At 53.2% G+C, this 6,752-nt stretch overlaps 1 long non-coding RNA gene across 2 annotated transcripts; it reads right to left on the bottom strand.

Annotated features, from left to right (window-relative positions):
* LOC110435295 lies at positions 758-3,374 on the bottom strand. 2 transcript variants are annotated; one of them, XR_002452920.1, is made up of 3 exons: positions 3,162-3,374; positions 2,427-2,528; positions 758-1,044 (listed from the first exon to the last, which is right to left on the bottom strand). It is a non-coding gene; the product is annotated as an uncharacterized LOC110435295 (long non-coding RNA). The 2 variants fall into 2 exon arrangements; XR_002452921.1 differs by having other exon boundaries at positions 2,427-2,495.

The following is a 6,752-nucleotide window of genomic DNA, read 5'->3' as shown; positions in this document are numbered from 1 at the left end:
CGAGAGGTGTCGAGCGCAAGGACACTGTCCGCCGCCTGACGCGCGCACGAGAGCCACGGCATTTAATGCACCTGACGCTTCCCCACCTAACACACGGGTCACGGGAGGCGTGATAGGGAACAGGCTTCTGTCCCATCGTTCTTTTTGCAGCCTTCCCACCGAACGACCCAGGGCATGTCAGGACGCGGGAAACAAGGACGGAACGTCTAATCGGGACCCCCTCGAGACACCCAAGGTCAGCGCTCCAGATATCGACACCTCGTACGGCGTCCGACCCTTGACTTCACCAGGATCCTTCCTGGAGACGAGTCGGGCGTCGACTGACCACGCCGTAACCGCTCCGCCGGATTTGCCGCCGAGCCATATAAGCGTGCATCTGTCAAACCAATCCAAGACGGCGCGCAGAGCAGAATGCAGGGGCACGCGTAATCATCACTAGGCTATCAAGATGGGACGGTTCGAGGCCATGCCTGTACGGAAGCCTCGAGTAGGTCAGCGCTCCATGCTACTGTTGACTCCTACTCTGACACCTACACATGTACCCTAGGTCTCCCCTTGGAACTATAAAAGGAGAGACCCGGGAAGAGACACGGGACAACGCCACGCTCATACGTAGTAGAGCTTCACACTTCATACCACGCTTGTATTCACCCCAGTACAAGCACTTAGGTGCAAGATAATACAAACTCTCCCCCTCCCCGCTGGACGTAGGGCCTTCTCTTGCCCGAACCAGGATAAATCTCTGTGTCTTCTTGCATTACCATATGGGAAAGGGAGCACGCATACAAATTTACTCGTTGGTGTGACCCCCCGCGGGGAAAACACCGACAATCAAATTACCCAATTCCAGTTGATAATCGTCATCCATACATCGTACAAAAGCATTAAGAGTAAAGAGTATTACATTATTACATTGCCACATGGCAGAAACAAAATCTATATTATCAACCGGAACAGCTCGATAGATGCGGAAGGTAGAAACTCCATTGACTTGAGCGAAGGCACGAATCCCCTAGTCGCTATATCCCTCGGAATCATAAGAACCTGTATGCCAAAGTATTAGTACGATTTGTACTGGCCACTCCCACCCTATGCGCTTGCTTTGTGGAACTGGGTGCAAATAAGGTAAATTGAAGAGGCCTAAATGGGGCTCTAGTTTTTCCTATGCAATAGTAATCAAGTTTTAAATATAGTAATAGTCAAGTTTTAACACAACCCAAACCCATACACCATCCATCACCCTCCATTCCATACCATCCCAAACCATACCATATCCATCTCCATCACACACACCAACATAACCCACACTCAGGTCGACATGCCAACTCCCACTCGACGTGTCTCAGCGGCCCGCAGCCCTCGACCTATGGCTCGCGGCCGGAAGTATCTCTCGGGGAAGATAGAACACTCCACTCTCTAGTCTAGTGAAAGCAGAACACAGGAAAGGTCCATAGCCGAAAGAACGGCATACGTATCGATCGATCAACCATACACTCTGTAGAGGTTTTACTAATCCACAAGATCTTCCTTCATCGCTGGCCGTCACCAACTAGGCTGATTCCGGGCGCCTGCCGTCCTAGGACAATGCCACTCTACCTCTCAACCCTGGAGCACCCCACCTGGAGTGGCTGAAACTGTGAAGTCATGTCCCCTGTCCCGAATAGGGAGCCATGATCGTCTCGGGAGGGTGTGAGACCAACCTGCCCGTACCTCCCTAACACATCCTCTCCTAGTAGTACTGGCATCACCCTACCCGGTGGTTCGGTCGTCTCCCCCCCATGGGAAGCGAGTGGGAAGTAAGGATTCCTATGATACGGTTACCAGCACTGTCAGTCCTTAAGCTTGACCAAACTGGAATATCTTCATCAGGGTTTTCCATTTAATGGGCCACCACAGCACCTCCACCCGAAGCTCCTCGCGCCGGAGACTTATACCGGGTTCACCTCACACACATCTCCACCGCATAATTACCCGCCACAGGTATATCCAACAGGAATGTCCAGTTCATTCCACGGCATACTCGCCCCACTGGCTCGTCGTAGATCCCAGCCTGGTCGACTCAACCCTCACCCTTCACACACCCAAGACACACACCAAGACCACCACACATCCTCACCATAAGCCCCAGGTCCAACACGATCACTCGGCTCGACTTCCCAAGCGAAACCATCCCCTTAGGTTCACCATCGGCGTCACATCATCGATATAAGCCGAAGAATATAGATATAGTAGAAATATAATAAAAGCGTGTGTCTAATCTCTCAGCGGGTGAGCAGGGTGATAGGTAAAACAAGGTAGGGTACAAGAATAGTAAATCTACTATGCAACCCTATAACAACAGTTATATCAACAGAAATATAAAGCACTAGCAATTCTAATATTTGCAATGCGTAATGGGATCTACAAAAGTGGGTGGGATGTGGCACCTTCGGAGTAGTCGTCGCCTAACTCCTCCCGATACTCACGGTCCTCGTCAGTCCGATCCTCCTCCGACTCTACACGTAGATTATTGGTCGCGGAAGCGACCCCTATAAATGAGCACAAAGAACGAATAACAGCGAAAAGATCCAAATGCACACAAGAAGTTTATCATCAAGTAGAAATTTATTTTATATAAATTTTGATGTTTGTGCAACATTCGGAGTTCGTATGATCGAGATATGAATTTTCTACGATATCTGACATTTGTCTAATGTATTAAATAAAACCTTAAAATTAAATAATGAAAAGTTGGTGGACTTTAGATCTATTGTGTAGATCCTGTCGAGACGAACCCAATGCAATTTGAACCACTTCATTTGGAATTAAAATGAGTGAGTTATGATTTTCTAAAGGTTTATTATATTTACAAAAGGAAAAAGGAAATTCTCCTCTCTGTGGACTATGCGGGGGCCGAAACCTAGGGACAAGGCACGTGCGGCTTTCTCTTCTCAGGCCGGCCCGGGTGAAAGTGGGCCTGGACGGGAAACAAGGCCCATGTGGCCTTTCTCCTCTCGGGCGAGCTGGGCCTGGCCATGCTCGGCCCATCCGGCCTCTTTGCAACACGGGGTAGAGCGGCGGCGGCGTGTGCGGGGCGCGCGTGGCGGCGGCGCACGAAGCGGACCCGGCGCGCGACGGCGGCGGTCCAAGCAGAGGGAGAGAAGAAGGGGGCGCGTTCTCACCCTGCAACAAAGTGGCTCGCCGACGATGATGCTCCGAGGACCATGGCGGGCGGCGAGGGCGGCTCCGGTGTGCACGACGGCGGTGTGGTGGCGGCGTGTGGGTGCTCGGTGAGGAGAGGTCACGCGGCGCGGGGTTGACGGCGGCATGCGGCAGGCTGTGTGCGCGGCGTCGGCAGGGCGTCGGTGGCACGATCAGGAGCGGTGCATCGTGGCGTGGCGGGGTGGTGGCACAGGTGCGGGGTGCAGCATCGTGGGAGGCCTTTTATGAGCTTGGCGGCGCGGTGCGGTTGGCCGGGCTCGGTCCTTGGGTGCGGGTCGTGCGGGGAGTGGCGCGCGCGGCGCAAGCGGCAGAGCGGGTGCATGCGTGTCGGTGCGCGGGGTTCGCGGGTGCGCGCGGAGCAGAGCGCGAACGGGTTGTGCGGCTGGGCGAGGTCGCGCGGCAGTGCGCATCGCACGGAGGCGCGGGCATGCGCTGCGGGTTGCGCGGGCGTGCGAGGGCGGCTTCGGCATGCGCGAGAAGAATGGGTCGTGGCTGACCACGGCCTCATCTCTATGCATGATCAATGCTCACCATCCGAGAGAACGGAGGGAGAAGAGGGTTGCCCGGTGACTCGGTCAGAAATAGAAAGGAGAGGAGAGGACATATGGCTATTGTTTCTTGCATGAAAGAGACTTGAGGGAATTGTCGGCAGCCATGAGAATAATGTTGCCTCCTTTTATTTGTATATAAAAGAGGGTAGGCTATATATAGATTATTACTACTTCCAGAGATTGTTGTGATGCTCCATACGTGCATGATTTGGCCAAATTAAAGTTAGGAGTGTGGATTGTTACGTGAATGAGAAGTATATATTTATTCGTTTTGTTATGTGAGTGCAGATTGTTTTGCCAAGGACCGGTACACCCTTATATGGCATTAGTTTAACAAAGTAATTTAATAGAGTAAATAATTATTTATCACTTAAATAATTATTTAGAAAATTGAACAACAATACAAAAGTCCAAATAAAATTCCAAATCACCATCATGAGTTATAATGCAATAAGAGTATATGCTTTTGCAATAAAATCCTAGGGTGACAATATAACAAAAATAAATGCAATGTGGTGAGGCTTGCTACATGCCACTCATCAATCATGGGATATTTTCATAAAGATAATTGGAGTTGCTATTTTTGTATTTGGTAATTTTTAGGGTTGTTACACACACATCCTCATTTTCCCATTTTTTATCTTAACTAGTACAGGGTTTGCTAACCAGTCAGGATGGTGAACCTCCTTAATTAATCTGGCCGTCAAAAGCCTGTGGATCTTCTCACCAATGATCTTGCGTTTCTCCTCGTCGAAGCGACGCAACCGTTGTTCCACTGGCTTGGAACCGCCTCGAATTTCCAAGGAGTGCTCGGCGACTTCCCTCGGTATGCCTGGCATGTCCGAGGGACTCCATGCAAACATGTAGGCGTTTGCACGGAGAATGTCGACGAGCACGGCTTCCTATTTGGGGTTGAGGTCGGCGCTGATCGTCAGCACTTTGCCATCGGAGTTGTTGGGGTCGAGCGGGATCTTCTTCGTTCCTTCCGCCGGCTCAAAGCTGCCTGCGTGGCGCTTGGGCTCTGGAGTCTCTGCGGCCAAGGCTTCGAGCTTTGAGGCGAGCTCGGTGGATCTCTCGATAGCTTCCCTGTAGTCGACGCACTCGACATCGCATTCATACGCATGCTCGTAGGAGGAGCTGACGGTGATGACGCCCTTGGGCCAGGGCATTTTCAGCTTCAAGTAGGTGTAGTTGGGGATAGCCATAAACTTGGCGTAGCCTGGGGGCCCAATGATGGTGTGGTACGTGCCCCGGAATCCCACTACCTCAAAGGTGAGGGTCTCCTTTCTAAAATTGGCCGGCGTGCCAAAGCAGACCGGCAGGTCGATTCGACCCACCGGCAACGCCTTCTTTCCAGGTGCAACACCATGGAAGCCGCCGGCGCTTGGTTAGAGCTGCGCCCTATTGACGCCGAGAAGATTGAGGGTCTCGAGGTAGATGATGTTCAGGCTGCTACCACCGTCCACCAACACCTTCGAGAGTCTGGTGTTGACGATGATGGGGTCGACAACGAGCGGGTAGACGCCAAGGGCAATTACCTTGTCGGGGTGGTCGTCGTGATCGAAGGTGATGGGGGTGCTTGACCAGCTGAGGTACTGGGGCACTGCCATCCTTGCCGCAAAGACCTCGCGGCACTCCCTCTTGCGCTGCCTTGCGGTTAGCTGCGTCGAGGGTCCACCGTAGATCATGTAGCAGTCGTGGACAGCCAGGAAACCCTCGTCTTCTTTGCCGTCACCATTGTCGCTGTTCTTCTCTTTCTTCTGGTCGTCCTTCTTGAAACCCAGGCCGTCGAAGTGTCTTTTTAGCATGCGGTAGTCCTCGAGCTTGTGATTTGCCCCTCTCTTATGGTAAGGGCATGGCTCTTTTAGCATCTTGTCGAAGATAGCCCCCTCTGGGGGTCCTTGAGGCCTTTTGCACTCCATGGCAGCGACGAGATCGTCGTCGAGGTCCTCCTGCTGGAACGGTCGTGTTTTCTTCTTCTTTTTGTTCTTCTTTGGTCCTCGACAGGGGCCCTCATCATTATCGGCAGATGGCTTGCCTTTCCTTCCTTCACAGCTGAAGAAGGCGCCGACCGCTTCTTCCCCTACAGTGTAGTTTGCCACTAGATCCATCAGCTTGTTGATGGTCTGAGGGCGATTCCGGCCTAATTCCTGCACCAAGTCTCGACTGGTGGTGCCAGAGACAAAGGGCAAGATGACGTCGTGGTCGGGGATGTGTGGCAGCTCGGTGCGCTGCTTCGAGAAGCGTCGAGCATACTCTCGGAGGGTTTCTCCTGACTTCTGCTTGCATTTGCTGACATCCCACGAGTTGCCGGGCCGTATGTAGGTTCCTTTGATGTTACCCTCGAACACTTTGACCAAATCGACCCAGTCGTGGACCTGGTTGGCCGGGAGCTCCTCGAGCCATCTACGGGCGGTGTCGGAGAGGAAAAGTGGTACCTGTCGGATGATGGCTCGATCGTCCCCTCGAGCGCCTCCCAGCTGACAGGCTAGCCTGAAGTATGCCAGCCAAAGCTCTGGCTTGGTTTCGCCGTTATATTTAGCGATGCTGGTCGGGGGTCGAAACGGGCTGGGTAGCGGCGTGCTGCGGATTGCTCTGCTGAACACCCGAGGACCCGGCGGTTCTGGGGCCATCCGGTCATCGTCGCTGTCGTATTTCCCGCCGCGGTGGGCACTGTAACCGCGCTCTTCCGCGTCCCCATACCAACGGCGACAATTCTTGTCGATGTCGTGTCATGCGTCGTGTCGTCGTTGGTTGTCGATGGGGTGGTGGAGGACGACTGCTGTCTTTTTCCCTCGAGGGGGCGGTTGCTGATGTACCGACACCTCCTTTTCGCTCTGGGCCGGCTCATCACGCTTTTCTGTGGCCGCTCCTCGACGTCGAGAGGTCGAGCTCTCGGCCTGCTGAACTGCTGCCACCTGGAGCAGAGTCTGCACCTCGTCTCGAATACGTCGCGCGTGGGAGTTCGACGGTTCGGGCATATTACGCAGCAGCATTGTC

Source organism: Sorghum bicolor, chromosome 5 (assembly GCF_000003195.3).
Source record: "Sorghum bicolor cultivar BTx623 chromosome 5, Sorghum_bicolor_NCBIv3, whole genome shotgun sequence".
Taxonomy (NCBI): Eukaryota; Viridiplantae; Streptophyta; class Magnoliopsida; order Poales; family Poaceae; genus Sorghum; species Sorghum bicolor.
Note: the sequence above shows the minus strand (reverse complement) of the source record. Positions and strands in the feature narration are given on the sequence as shown.